This window comes from Anas acuta, chromosome 2 (assembly GCF_963932015.1).
Source record: "Anas acuta chromosome 2, bAnaAcu1.1, whole genome shotgun sequence".
NCBI classification, from domain to species: domain Eukaryota; kingdom Metazoa; phylum Chordata; class Aves; order Anseriformes; family Anatidae; genus Anas; species Anas acuta.
The window spans coordinates 49,022,395-49,038,791 of NC_088980.1; the positions used below are offsets into that span (position 1 = coordinate 49,022,395).

Sequence of the window (16,397 nt, forward strand, 5' to 3'; positions counted from 1 at the left end):
AGCATCAGTTCATAAATTTTTCCATTTCTTCTGTCTTGTGCTCCCATTAATAGTGTGCAGTGTGACTGATTCCAAATGCCTCTGGGTGAGAAGGCAGTTGTCTTCATGAAAGATCATTAACCAAGTTCTGATATTACCACTTACCAGGATAACCACAAGGCTTGCTACTTTAAGGCTAGTTTTAAATCTGTTGATTTTGCTGCAAATCATTATCAGACTCAGAGGATTATTTTGTTATACATACATTGTATATATATACATATACAGAGATTCTGAATATAATAGAAATTCTTTCCACTTAGAGAAGTGGTTTTAGAAGTTGTTTCAATTATTTACAGTTGCATGTTTAGTAAGGGAGGCTTCTGCTACTTCTGTATTCAGTGCTTCTTGTATTCTGAACACATTTGGCTATCTCAGGGCTTTGAAGTAAACCAGTATAAGCCATCCGTTATATCAGATTTATTTCCTCCTGTTTGAGTAATGTTTCCAATCTTCATGGTCTCTGTGAAGAGTTTAGCTCTCCACATTAAGTTTAATTTATGTAATTGATTTATTTGAAGAGTCCTAAAAATGAAATAAACATAGTACTGGTCCACAGATTTTTATCTGGGCCTAAGAATAACATTTTTTTTTCATGCCCTAATGATTTAATTCTAGGAATGAACATGCAGGGGGCTAGTAACAGAAGTTTTAAACACCTAAATATATTTATGTTAAAATGATTTGAGGATGCAAGTTCTCTTTTTACTTTTTTTTTTTCAAGCATTCACTTTGAAATCAAAAAGCTATATGTGTTCTAGGACTAGGGTAGCAGTATTGCTGTATTTTTATTCTTTGATTCTGCCAGATTTGCATCAGCAAACAAAAAATCATTATTTTCCATGGAGTCTTGTGGGAATCTTTGATTCTAGCCCACAAAGATTTTTTGCTTTCATAAGGCATCATTTTAGATTGAATTTCAGAAATAAAACCCTCCCTGTTTGCTTCATTAGAAGAAAAAAAAAAAGAATGTATGTGTGAGTGACAAAAAAAAACACAACACACACACACAAAAAAGCAAACAATGGTTCAGTCCTGCAAGCACAGCAACAGGTACCTTTAAAGAAGTTAATTATTTTAGTGACTTCAGTAAGAGGAGTCCTGTGAAATTATAAATGTACAGAGAAATTTGTGGCTTGGATCTAAGTTGTAGTGTTTTGGTGGGCTAAGAGGGTTGGGGCAGGCTTACTAATTCCTTAGTATCCATTCCTGTAAGGTGATGAGCTTTAACATTTAGGAATGGCTTCTGCTTCTGATGAGAGCAGTATTAGTTCTCTCTGTTATGCCATGTTTCATTTTTAGCTGGAGCTTCTCAAATACCATGGTTCTGCCTTTGCCTTACTTGACATGTTTGGTGGTAACAAGGATGTACAACTTATAGCTAGAAAATAAGTGCCTTTTTTCTTTTTTTTTTTTTTTTAATGTCCTTTACAAATGACAAGAGGAGCTTTGGGGAAGGTTTGGTCAAGAAGTTTTTAATGTAGGTTTGTTGTTACAATACATCAATGAACAAATGATGTCACACAATAATTCATTAAGCATTATCCATCTATTTCATGTGAAAAGTGGAACATGCAAATAGATGTGATTGTCTGTAACATGGTTCAGTGTTGAAATAGCTTGAGAAAGCACATTTTATTTTGTCTAAACAGATAGATTTATAGAGAGTCTATACCACAAAATGCCTCATTATGATATCACCATCAGGCTTCATGGGCTGTCTTTGGTCAAAGAAAATTAAGGTGGAAAGAGTGTACTATGTATCCCCCACCAGTAGTGAGGCTCAATCATTGACAAGAGTTGTGTCTTCGAAAATATTTAGAAAGTCCTCATTCACTCTACTGATATGAATCAGGCTTCAATGCGGTCTTCAATGAAATTATGTCATTATCTGATAATATTTATAATATCCATTGTATATTTATTTAATCAAGTGCCTTAAAATCTAATTCTTTACCAGTCTAAAGCCAGCAAATGACTGAAGTATCTAAGTCAAATGTTCATCTGATGGAAAAATAGTTATTTTTATTCACTAATCTATGCCAGCTGTGGACTTGCACTTATAGTCCTTTTCTGTCAAGTTTTGTGTACAGACCAGTATCAGTACAAAATGAGGGAGGGCCATTCTGTCATCTTACTGTAAACAGCGTACTTTCATAGGAACAAAGCACATGAAAATGTTACCTAATTTTTATTACATTTATAGGCAGCAAGAGCTCCAATAGATTCTCTTCATGGAAAATTCAGTGATCATTGACTTCAGCAGACTTTTGAGCCTTACCCAGGACAGGAAGGGAGATGGCATGCTGGCATGCTGTAGGTTTTGAAAAAAAAAGAAAAAGAAAAATAATATTTTGATATACTTTATAAGTATATTGTTTAACAACTTGATTATTGATTAACACTTGATTGTGAGGATAGAAGCCTTGTTTCCATTTTTGCTGTTGAGGCTGTCATACTTAGTGCATGTGATGAAGAGAATAGTTCAAGAGAAAATGGATAACTGTGTAGAAGAAAGGTAGGAGTTTAGAACAGCAAAAACCTGCAAGATCCTTTTAATTTCAGAACATCTATCTGCATGTTTAGTTTCACATTAACATCTTCTCTTGGTTCCTGGATTTCTGAGATAAGCTTAGATTCAGTAACATTTGAGAAACTATCAAGTATGTCTTTAGAAGCTTATACCCTACTGCATGCTTCTAGAGCTGGTAGTATTTTAAAGTCACATCATTTGTTCTTTTAACTTCATCCACTGTCAGGTGTATCCATAGTTAGGTACTTCCTTGCCCATTTGTACTCTACTCCACTTAGCATTAACAGCAGTGCTCAGATAAGGTAAATCCCCTTAGTTCTCATGCTGCTGTGACACCAGAACCTGAGCGTGCCACTCAGCTCGTTTTCACAGTGCTGCACCTTCACTTGAATGGAAGTGTGTGTGACAGTCAGAAAGGTGAGCTGCAGGTAATGAAGAGGGAGAAAGAAAAGAACAAATCAGACATAAGGCAATGAGCATCAGTGGTAAAGAGAGACAGGCTGTCTATATGAGCAAGTTTTTCTCTGGCTCAAACTTTTTACTGAGGTAGTAGTACTCTTTCCCTTCTGTTTTGCTGTTTAGCCCATCAGACAGGTGACAACATATCTTTTGCACTATACCGTGTTATGGTAGTTGGTCTGCATGTAAGGCTGAAGCAAGCTTTCTACAAGAAGTTTGATTTTCAATTTCATTTTGGTTGCTTCTGCAACAAGCTAATCCCCCAGAAGCGTCATATCCCATCTTAGTTTAGACTTTCAGGGGGTATTGTGGTGATAAGGAGTAAGTTTGGATTTCTCCCTTCTCCCTCTTTCAGAGACAACAGTAAGGATGAAAGAAGACACTTGCCCATGAGCATGAGAAAGTTGTGTGCAGAGGCATCCAGGCTCTCAGCCCCTGTCAGAGCCCTAATGCTGTAATAACATGTCTCAAAACTTTGTATTGTTACAGTGCTGATAGAGGAAGTAGTAAAAATATTTAATCTAAACCCACGCTAAAACTTTAATAAGAAACATTATTCAGATATATATCTGTCCTTCATGTTTTTTGGCAACTGGTCTTCCATGTTTTGAAAGAGAGATTTGTTTTGTAGTGAAGGTGATCTGCAAGTGTAAATACATGTTAAATGATGTGCTTGAGGAATTTAACAAATCTCCTGAGGAAATATGGACCAACACAGTTACCATTTGCTTGTTATAAGCTTAATTGTTTGTAAAAGGTACAGAACATTCTTTTCCAATTATAATGTATAAAGAAAGAGTGGACATTAATATTTCTTTAGGCACTCTCTCTAATCTAGATGGTTTCTCCTTGTGCACTCAAAAAGATAAATTGTCCTTGGGGCTGGTTTGTGGGTAATCTGATGAAGGGTAAAACTGGGTTTTTGGATTTGCAGATTCTGTGGGCAACTATTTGTTTTAAGTTCCGTGTTTGAGACAAATGTGTGTGCATCTGAAACCTCCTTTCTTTGTCTGACTTTTTATGACCAACAGTTTTTTGAACATACTGAAAATAACCATCTTTGCAATGAAAGTAAAGAATTGAAGGCACCTAAGAAGAATTGATGTACTTTGATATCAAAGAACCAGTCTCTTTCAACAGGAAGAACAAATGAACATAATGAAACAGATTTGATTTACTAAATTTATAGTAGGCCTGTGTTAAGCTGCATTACTGGCCATATAGATAGATTTGCCCTTGGTTGATAGCTGACAGATTTTCTTAGGTAGTAACAACACTGACTTTTTTAGTTTGTTTGTTTGCACTTTATTTTTTCTCCTGGGCTTATAGGACAAGATGATTGTGTAGCAAACAATAACATAAGTATCTTTTGTGCAGCTCAGGATTCATTGTTCACTTGGATCTCTCTTACCAATTTATATTCCAGAAAAAGTTTTTTAAAATATTTAAGAACACATTATGTATATTTCTTACTCTACATAAGCCATATCTAGATCTGGATCTATATTATAGAGAAACAAGGATGATGTACACTCCTTTCCTCAAGTTCACCATTGTTTTTTAAGATATTTAAGCAGCTGGGACAATGCTATGGAAACAATGCTCCACACTTTATAACATGTTTGCTTATTGATCGTGTATTTATAACATTATCGCCCTCTGATTGGGAGCTGTAAGTATAGGCAGTGAGTATGAAAATTGGCACTGTAAGAGCCGGTTGGCAAGTGTTGGGCTAGTTGAGGAAGGATCTCATTAACCACCTTCTTTGAGTAGTGGGTTCACTCTGGAGTGCTGTTGTTTATCATTACAAGTGACTGTGTATATGCATGGTCTTGGACTGCCAGATTCAGTGATGCATGTCAGGGGCCCAGGTCCGAGGGATGCACTAGGGTCTCTCTGCCAACCACCCACCAGACATTATCCTACCTTTCACAGAATCACAGAATGGCTTGGGTTGGAAGGGTTCCTTCTCCACCAGTTCCTCCCGTCCAGGAGGATCTGTTCCATGATCTTCCCAGGCACAGAGGTGAAGCTCACCAATCTGTAGTTCCCCAGGTCTTCCTTTCAATCCTTTTTAAAAATGGGAGTGATGTTTCCCTTCTTCCAGTCACCAGGGACTTTGCCTGACTGGAAGGACTTTTCAAATATGATGGAGAAAGGCTTGGCAACTACATCAGCCATTTCCTTCAGGACCATGGGATGCGCACCATTGGGCCCCATAGATGTGTACCTGTGAAGTTCCATCAGGTGGTCTCGAACCTGCTCTTCACTTACAGTGGGTGGGACTTTGCTCCCCCAGCCCTCATGTGGGTTCAGGGAGACCCACCACCACTTCTAGATTTCTTGCATGATCAGACTGGGTATACTTCTGTAATTTTATTGCCTGAAACTTAGTAGCTGTTTCTTGATCACTTTTTTCCTGTGCTTCAATCCTTTTTTCACTGTCTTACATAAGCATGATTTGCTGTTACATTATTCTATTTCATTTGCAGATTCTTCTTTTATAGGCTGGTTTAGATGTGGTCATATTTGGAGAAGTATTTGTAGAATACAACAATCAGTATTCCCACTAATGATTTTTCAGAGGATTAGTAAAGATTCCTCAAAACTTTCATGCATTTATGACCTGAGTATTTGCATCTGTGTGCAACCCCAGAACATCCCTCTATAGTGAAACAGCTTGATAATTACAAGGATGTGAATAAGTGCTTTAATATTTTGAAACTTTTTCATTTCCTTTTCTGATGCAGTGCCTGTCAGTCCCTCATGCTGATCACATGCTGGATGACACAGTCATGTACTAGAACATGCAGTGGAGGGCATTTGCCTCCTAGGGGACTTCACAGAGTGTGTCTGGTCCTTTGATGAAATGTGGCTGCAGAACAAGATTGTGACTGGCAGAATGTGCCTCCTGCTGACAGTCTCAAGCTGTAGCCCATCAGCTATGGGATCTTATGGGGCAGGCATAGTTTATCAGCAGATCACAGTCTAGGTCATTTAGACGCTCTGTCCTTGGTGGGATCCTGGATCAGGAAGGACTCCCTAGCACTGTCCAGAGTCAGCTGAAGAGTCAGGCACCTCGACAGGGCAGGGTGAAATGGAAAATGCTCTTCCTGTTTGTATCTTCAGTGTTTGAGACTTGACAGATCAGAACTTGTCATTAGAATTTTCCTTAAAATACATCTGAGATGTTGCTATAAAAATATTTTGAAGAGTTGTCATTTCTGTTTCCCTCTGTTCCTCCACATTTTAAAACGTAATTGCTGTAGTATCATTTAGGTCAATTATTTCTTCTGTATCCATTAAGTTCATTTTTCTTGCTACAGTGGAGTCTCCAGTCATCTGTGGGCAATTATATGATTCTATGAATCTGTAAAAATTGAATTTTTAAAGTTTATAATGTCTTGACTTCACAAATGATTTTGATATATTAATGCTGGATATACCTTGTCTCTAACACACTCATATATTTTTCCAAGTACGCTCTCATGAAAAATCTCAGTACTTGTAATTATTGTTTATTTTGAACCTAATATTTATCATATCCGATACTTCTAACCATGGGAAAAAAGTGGCTGTTTTTCAGTGAGTGGTCTCTTGATTCATTTTAATTTTTACCTGTCAATGAGAAATGTTTCATCCATATTTTCTCTGTACAGGATATAATTTTCTGAGGGTAGAGTGCCTGAAAATCACAGAATGGTTAAGGTTAGAAAGGACCTCTGGAGGCCATCTGATCCAACCCCCCTGCTCAAGCAGGGACACCTAGAGCAGGTTGCCCAGGAACACGTCCAAATGCCTTTTGAAGATCTCCAGGGAGGGAGACTCCACAGCCTCTCTGAGGAATCTATTCCAGTGCTCAGTCGTCCGTACTGCAAAATGCTTCCCAATGTTTGATGGAACTTCCTGTGCTGCAGTTTGTGCCCACTGCCTGTAGCTCTGTCAGTAGGCACCACAGAAAAAAGCGTGGTTCCATCTTCCTCATCCCCTCCCCCCAGGTATTTATAGACATTGATAAGATCCCCCTGATGAAAGCATTCTCTTCACCAGGCTGAACTCCAGTCCCAGCTCTCTCAGCCTCTCCTTAAAGGAGAGGTGCTCTGGTCCCTTGAGCATTGTGGTGACCCTCCATTGGACTCTTTCCAGTACGTCTATGTGTCTCTCTTGTACTGGGGGGCCAAGAGCTGGACACAGTAATACACAAGTGGCCTCACCAATGATGAGCAGAATGCTGTCTAATAAATACCTTAGAAATGATCCCAGTGTGTGCAAGCTACAACCATTTGATGCCATACTCATGGGAATTATTTTTTTTTTCCTAAAAGAAAGAAACAAATAAATATTGTGGTACTTTATTGTGGTACTTTAAATTACTGTATACAGAATATTCACATCTGGAAAGAAACTGCATAAAGGTCCACTTTATAATTCTATGCCAGTATAAAAACCCTCTTGGAAGTTCACATCTAAACAGCTTGATTTCTTCTGCTGCTTGTAGGAGACCGAGTGACGTACTTCTCATTTTTCTGATGCTGTATATAATTAGGACTTCTATAATTAGGAGTATGGGGAATAAGACTATCAAAATGCAAAGATTAAATAATTTTGATATACATCTTTAATCTCCTGAGCAGCATCTTTAATAGTTAAACTTTATATTGCATTGTTTGCTATTTAGTATCCTGGTAACATAATTAGCAAAACAAGTCATACAAAACAGATACTCTTCCCGAGTGTTCATAATCTAATACCAGGAGGAATCAGAGAAGAAATGACCAGACATCCAGTTAAAACAGAGCTGTGTCCTTTTTTTCTAACTGGGCCTGCAGATTCATAAAATTACTGTTTGCATAGTTCTGTATACCTGAATTGTAAAATTCTGAATATTTTAATTACCAGATTCCTTACAGATTGGCTTTAGTGGATTTTGGAGCAACAGAAAGGTTTGCAGAGGCCTTGGTTCATGGCACTGGAGATTTAATGGTGTGTATTGCATATGATATGGAACTTGAAAGTTCGTCACTTCCTCAGTTGGCACAGCTGCCTCATTCTGCAGGGTTACTGTGATGAGGGTGGAGGGAAGGGAAGAGATACAAGCACTGAAGCTTTTAATGAGACATGTTGGTTTCATTAAAAACTTTTTGCTGCACATTAAGTTTTCTTACTGGAAGCATTAACAACTTCTACCTTTGAAAAATTTGATCTTTTTGGAGTTGCTTTTTATTCTTCAGCAGTCACTGTTTACAGGTTCAGGCCCTTTTAATTAACCAGGGAGGTCAAAGTCTTAGCTTCAGTGTGTAAGGAATTCAGGAAAAATACTCAAATAATGAGAGGTAAAAATGGTGACAGTTGACAATATTGTGTCAGTGACAGAAATAAATGTCAGGATCTATTTTGCTTGGATAAAATATGCATTATTGATCCCATCATTGTCTGTGTTGTAACAGTGTGGGGTATAGTATCATACAACTAAGAAGAAGAATGTGCTGTCATTGGGATCCAAAAGGAACTCAAATGTGATATATTTTGGAACACTGCACAGGCTTAGTGCCTGGGCAGAGAAGGAAATGCAATTGACTCATCTAGGACAACTGAAGATTTGGCCCATCGTACAATGCCCCAAAACTATGACAGATCTTGAATGAAACTTTTCTTTCCAGGGTTTAGCTAATTGGGCCAAAACTTATCCCCCAGATGCACAGGGCATATAACCTCCAGCTCACCTACCATGGCTGAAAAGGAGGGTGGTTTACCTTGGAGGTAAACACAGGGATCCCAGCTATTTCTTTTGGAAGAGAGTGGCTTTAAACACTTTGGGAGTTCTGTTGGAGACTTGTAATCTGGAAGTCTTGATGTAAGTGCCTTCTGGCATAGTTCATTTCCAGTTCACCTGTTCTTTGTGTGGGCTGAGAAGCCTGTGTACAGCTGTGATTTTGTGACCTATTTATGTAAACTTGGAAATCCTGGCAGGTAACAGCAGTTTGAGTGGTGCTTTGTATTCATTCAAGAAGAAAGGCTAGTAGTCTCTTGCTCAAGGCTGTTTTGTACTATCCAGTGTACCATCTAGCAATGCAAAGTGGCAAGAGAAAAGTAGATTACCCAGGTTTATTACTGTGTAAGATAACCAAAATGGTTTTGTACTGACAAAACTCCTATGTGAATCTGACTCCTCATCTTTAGTTAAAGTGTATAAAAATGCCTGTTTATAAGAAGTCATGTTTCTGTGAAGTAGGTACGATATTTCCTATGTTGTGATAGCTTTAGAAAAAGTAACTTTTATCTTTCTAATTAGCTTTTGATCACTGAACCTTGAACATTACTTTCTTTCACATCACAGGATGGTGATGGTGTGTATAAATGGGGTTTTGGTTCTTTTGACCCCAGTTCTACCCTAAGGGAATGCAAATATTTGCTCTCAATTTTCCTGTGCACATTGATTAACAAACAGGCCATTGTAACAAGCTGGTAAAGCCATGGGTCATTGCATGAGCTGATAAATTTGGTATGTAACATTGTGTTGAAATATTTAAAACTTAGGTTAGTTATAGAAGGTTAGTTGTGACGTGAGTCATGAGTGAGATGGTAGTAACACCCAAGGCTATATTAATACAGTAGTAAGAAAGGCAAGCTCTTTAACCAGATTTATATCAAACTGGCGCACAGCACCTAGTTCAGTGAGGTTAGTTTTTTTGGCTGTTGTTTTGCTGCCATCCAAAATGGCTTTATAAATACATGTAAACCTGTAAATCTTGCAGTTGCTCAGTTTGACCCCTCTGATAGGGCTCTCTTCTGGTAGGAAAAGGAAATTTATTTCCTATTTCCTGTCTAAGGAAATTTCCCGTCTATTTTCCTGTCTAAGGATAACTAGCCCATTTCTTCACGGCAGCCTGTAGAGTTGCCACCAGAATTCTGTATTTAGCTTGTCTCTAAGTTTTTGATGTACGCTGGGGGGAAAAGCCAAGCTAAGAATGTCACATTTCTACTTTAAACTATTCTCAAGTACATTAAAATCACCTAGTTTTTAGAAATTAAATGTGTAGCATGGTAATTTCAGAGGACAATTAAAATACTATTTAGTGAACTACATCATTTTCTGGTTTAGGATTGATTCTCTGAAGTATCACACACCTTTTGCAAGTCCTGAGTACCCAGCCGAAATGTTGAATAGTTTGCTAGGTCTCTACCTTCTGGTCTAGGTTTGAGTAGAATGTGTGAAAAGTACAGGGTAGCATTCACAGAAGCAAAAACTTTACACATAGGGATAAGCAAACAGCTTTACGCGAGACAATAAATATTCAACATTTTTACCTGTTATCGTATTTATGAAGAAGTGAAAACTCTTCTTTTTAATCTGTGTATTTCAAACCAAAGCATGGGTTGCTCAGAGACCTTACCTGAATAGCCATTCTCAATGATGATCTTACTACAGTGATACACTTCTAACCTTGTCTTCTCCGTAAAACATTTTAGTTAGAAGCACTGCACAGCAAAGCATTCTTAATATTCAGTTGACGGCTGAACCCATCCACAAGGTTTGAAAAAAGAGTAAATTTTTAGCTGATCTTCAGTCTTTCACAGCTGAACATAAACAAAATAGAAATTTTTGTATGAAAAGTGCATTAAATTGATCTGTGTGTATGTATGCATATATATACACACTATATAAATGTTTACATGGTAAATATAGGCATGATAATTCAAAATGATTTTCATAGAAAAACTGTTTTTCATATATGATAGTATACCTGAAGTAACAGTTTGGCTGCTGAGTATTTATTTATTTATTTATTTATTTTTATTTTTGCCAACAGTCAACAGTGGAAGATGTAAGTACCTAAAGTAGATTATGTGGTGTGTGGTATATGTTTGCTAAGTGTGTTGCATGTGTTAGTTAAATTTTGTGAATATTTAGCGTATTTTATAAGGGAAAACATTTTATAGAATGTTGTTATAAAGCAATTTGTTTAACTGTCTCTGGCTTGCTTAAAGGTTGCTTAAAGTTTCCTCTAAGTTTCAACTAGTATGATGCTTTCTTCTTCCTGTTCTAAATGCTTTTTGTTACTGCTGTATGTTGTTATTTAGTACCTCAGATGAGTATCTCATCACAAATAATGAAATGCTGGCAACAAATTTGTCAGTAGGATATGGAAGCTGCCCTTGGATGGGTCTTTTGAAACAAACTGAAAATGTACAAAATTTGAAGATAAAATCATAATGGGACCAAACCATTGATTAATGTAAATTTACAAAAGCTGACGTAAATGTGAATGGCCTGATTTACATCAGTTGTGAATGTGGCTGGTAAAATTAAAAGAAAATAAAGGACATAGGGGTCTAGTGATGCTGTTCTGTTAATGTAAGCACAAACTTTCACCCAAGACCACTTCCTTGTTAATGTGTAACTCTGTAGTGCCAGAGGGTCAGGCTATTCCAGACACTGCAATATTGTGGTACCTCCTACAAGAGAAATATGAGCAGTCTCATTCTTTAATTAAACCCTGGATCAGGTCTTCCACTGGGGTGGTTTTGCATAACTCTGTATACTTCAAAGAAACTATATTGATTTATAGTAGCTGAGCACTTGGTATTTTATTAATGTCTACCACTGTATATTTAAATTATTTGTCTTGATGTAGAAAGTAAGTTCTTTTTCATACCCTTAAATAGTTTAACATTGGTCACACAAGTTGTTCTAAACAATAAGAGATAGTAAAGGGAAGACTGTATAGGAAGAAAAAAAAAAAGAAAAATAATAGGACAGCTTAATTAGAAGAATATTGTATAGGTTGTTTTTGTTTGTTTGTTTTTTACAGGTTTTTTTTTTTTTTTTTTTTTTTTAATAGGTCTAGCCAAACCAATTTTTAATAAACGTGGGTAGAGTAGCTTGTGTTGTGGTTTTGCATTGTTGTACTTGGAGAGCTCGAGAAGCTATGCTGTAAACAGAACATACATTGACCATCTGTAAGAATGATATCTTGAGCATTGTGGAAATGCTTACTAGTGTAAAAAATGAAAATGTTGTGCACACCTGTGTGCTTTAGCAGGGTTTACCTTCTTTTGTTTGTTTGTTTGTTTGTTTTGTTTTGTTTTGTTTTTCTCCTATGATTTTTTTTTTTCCTCTCAGAGCAGGTGTGGACCCCATGGAAAGATGTAATATTCTTGCCTTCACTGTTCATGCTGGGTGTGACAAAAGACTCTTTGGAGAGTTCTGTACCAATATAGTCCAGTACCTGCTTAATTTACTTTGGGATACTTTGTTCCAAACTCCCAGAAACAAAGGTGTCATCTATGCACTGTGCCAAGCACTTGTGGGGTGTTTTAAGCACATTAACGTTGTCAGAGTCATCTTAGCATTTGCATACACTGATTTTTATGGTCTTACATTAGTGAATTAGCAAATGTTGCATTAACATATGCTTTTTGCTTTTTGATACAGTAAGGAAATTAGACTTAAACATCCTTAGAAAAATAACACAAGTTTGTATTTTGTTCTGGTTTAGGCTATGTTTAGGTAGAAAAGAAAAGCGTTAAGTTTCTGCCCAAGCGGGTCCCATCTTACAGTTCCCTGCAGCTTTCTTGTTTAAGACCAGGGCTGTCTTTTAGGCCACAGAAGGCTGTCAGAAATATTAATGACTCTTTGAGAGAGTAACCTAAAAGACAGACTTGCTAGCTGATGCCACAGTATCTATTGTTGGCAGAAATACAATCCTTCGAATAATAAATGAGCCCTTAACATCTGTCAGGTTGCTTGTTTTCTCAGGGGCCCAGTGATTGGGCTGTGTGCAATAACATGATGGCCTTCTGAGGAACCTACATCAAAATTAATGGTTTCATCAGCTCGCAGGAACAAGTAAATAATTGGACACACCTGGGACTATCCTGAAGGGCTTCTTTATATTTAGTGAATGCTTTCTAACTAGTTCCAGTAAAGATCATTGAAACCTGAGTGTTGCAGACTGGATCAAAGCACTTGACTTTATGGTCAGTTTTGAATGTGTGCAAGCTTGGGCATGGGTATTAACTGCAGAAGTGAGAATCAGGAATGAATAAAGAATCAGCTTTTAGGAAAAGTGCTGTAAAGCTTTTCGATGGTGGAGTTGTGCATGAACAGCAAACCCCAAACTAATCACAGGAGGTTAGAATCACAGATCAGCCCATGTTGGAATGGACCTCAACAGCCCATCAGATCACAGAATGGCTGAGGTTGGAAGGGACCTCTGAAGACCATCTAGTCCAACCCCACTGCCGAGCAGGATCATCTAGAGCACATTGTGCAGGATGGCATCCACGAGGGTTTTGAATAAAACCTCTCTGGGCAACCCGTTCCAGTGCTCTGTCACCCTCACAATAAAGTGTTTTCTCCCAGTGTTTCATTTTGTGCCTGTTGCTTCTTGATCCAGCCTTTCATGGAAAAAAGGGGTGTAGCTGAGATTATCTAGTACACCATCCCTGCTGCCTGCTCCCTGATGGCTAAAGGAATACTGCTTAAACAGTTAGGGCTTTCTTAACAAATTTGAGCAATGCCATGTCATCAGGTTTTAGCTTGTTATCTAAATAGTAATCAGAGGTAAAGTAGCACTGTAGTTTTGAAACAGTTAAGGCTTTATGTAGTGCCTCAGTCACTGGGATCAAAGTGTTAGTTCTTAAATATTACTTACTTCTTAAATATTGCTTTGACAAACATAACATAAAGCAGGAGTTCAAAATTCATTTACAGTGTTGTGCATGAGAGGTGGGTTATTCTGAGAAAGTAAAGCAGATACCTAAAGAAGGACCAGGAAAGCCAGATGTGACAAGGACCTTTAAAAAGTATCCCACTGTCCTTAAAGAATTATCAAGTGTACTCAGTATGGATTTCTTGTGCTGTTGTTTCTGGGTATTTTACATTGATCTTGCTGTGGAAGGCTGAAGAATTATTAGATGCTGGCAAGCAGAGGAAGAATTTCAATATGTGCATTGTATCACAGATGGGAAATACTTTTGCTGGAAGTGAGAAGTCAGTTTAGAGGGACAATGTTTGTGCCTGGGAGACAGTGTGGTGTTGAAGATTTGAGTGGGCTTTGGGAGACATAGCCCTGGTTTTTCCCATGGGTTTCTGTGTCATTATTCCAGTTTTTGTTTCTTTGTCATTAGAGAAATCGGTATCAAGTGCTTTGAGGTTTACTAATGAGAGTACTGTGTGAGCAGATTTTTGAAAGGGCTAACAGTCCATCTCCTCTCATTACTCCTCTGAGGTCTTCAAATGTAGCATTTTGGATTTAATGAGGAAAAAGTGTTCCAGAACTTTAAGTATTTTCCTTTTACTCTCTAATACCTATGGCTAATGCTGGTCAAGGACATCTGTAGTGACCTGATTGTTAGTTAGGTCTGGAGTTTCTACAAGCATGGGATCAGTCAGTCTTTTAGCCTTGTAATCTAGTTATGTATCAAATACTCTATAAAGGATAAGCCTGGCAACCTAGCAGCTATAAGAGAGGTGTAGGGACAGCCTGAGTTATGTCATTCCCATTTTGAATGCAACCTGTGTTTGGAGTGTAAATATTAGGACCAGATGTAAATCAGTATTACCTCAGCCTTCAATAGCATACTCTTTAGAAAGTTACCATATTTTTTCAAATTCTGAAGCTTTCTATTAGATTGCTTACAGTGTGCAAATAACCATTAATGTCTCAAGCAGCAATAGAAATGTTTTCAGATGTTACAGTTTAAAGTGTGTTTTCTTATTCTTCCTGCGACCTAGTAATTTTTCATCTCAAATTTTAGTGATCTAAATGACAACTTGTGCCCTGAAAATGTGCTTTAAATGTTTCTTCAAGAATGGCTGAGTTCTTCCATTATTTGGCAATCTCCAAAAATATCTTTGCCTCCCATAATTATGAGAAATATAGAATAGAATCATTAAGGTTGCAAAAATATCAAACAGCTTTCTTACTCACTTCCAAGCCTGTAGTCATAGGTGTGAATCTTCCACCCGGTTCAGAGCACATTGGAATTAATGTCAAGTCTGGGAACCAAAATTACTTCAGGCAGTAAGGCATAGTTTATGTACAGACTAATGCAAATAAAAAGTAAAGGGAGGTCGACAGCCATGCCAGGGGCTCATTTCCTGGACTGGTCCAGAAGCACTGCTGTAACAATGCAGCTATATCTTTCTTTCTGTTTCTCCTCTTGAAGAAGACTCTGACTAAAATGTCCCTTATACTGGTCTTCAGATCACCATAACCCTAACGCTGCTGATTGCTTCCATTTAGTCACTTTGCTGCGTGAAGGCTAATTCTACCTTCCTCTGTCCACAACCAGTGCAGGCTTTCAAGTCCTGCAAGACTCTGAAAATGGAAGGTTGGGAGGGCTACATTGCTTACAAGAGACTCTAGGAAAGGCAAGATGCTAAAGTGAATTCAAGTGAATTTGATTATTTTAAAGATCATTTTTAACCACTTTGGAATATCTACTAGACTGAGCACCTCTTTTATTGTTTTTGTGTTTGTTTGTTTGTTTTTCTTTATCTTTCTCTTTTTACAGTCTATGCAAGAGAAATATGTGGAAAGCAGACCTGTAGCCCTAACTTAAGTTTTATGAAAACCCATGCAAAGATTTAAAGCACTGGAGCCCAGACCATTTTCCCTAAATTTAATGGGAAGTATTGGTTAAGTTAGCACAAAGTGTGATAAAGCTGCAACACATCACATCATTAGACTGCATTACACAATGATTTGGAACATTGCCAATTTAAATAAATTTTATACATATATTTTAAAGAATGTCTCTATCTGATCATGCCAGCTATTTAAACCTTTAAGTTTTTATAGCTTTCTAAAGAAATGTTGCCAACTTCTTAATGTATTTGAGACTTCTGATTTTTTTTTTTTTTTTTTTTTTTTTTGTGTGGATTGACACTTTACTTTGATATTCTAATTATGAAGAATTAGGAAAATTTCCTAATGATTTTGGAGTTTGTTTTTATTTTTCCATTTTCTTCTTTTTAAATTTGAATGTATGTTTATTAATTCCAAAGGGAATTGTAGCTAGGCAGTATTGCATAACCTTGTATTCAATATAATGGGATTTATGTTGAGCAACCTTTCTGTTCTCAACACAGTATCAACAAAAGGGTACAGGGCATAATGCTAGAATGTTTGTATTTTATTCTGCAATTCACCTCATTTGAGTCAATTCTCTAAAATGAAGATAGTGTTCAGCAACCTTTGTAAATCACTGATGAGATAAAGACCTATACATGAGTAAAAAGAATACTACATAATAGAAGAAAGACCCAGAGATAGCACTTATTGTTAAAAAAGATAGAAGTTTAATTGTCTGAGCTATTTACAAGCAGTGGAGACTAAGAAAATAAGAACAATGTTTG

General features: G+C 37.2%; 1 protein-coding gene across 1 annotated transcript in view; it reads left to right on the forward strand.

The window, feature by feature from the left end:
• DCDC2 (doublecortin domain containing 2) overlaps nt 1–16,397 on the forward strand; it is a 62,252-nt gene that overhangs the window by 4,986 nt on the left and 40,869 nt on the right.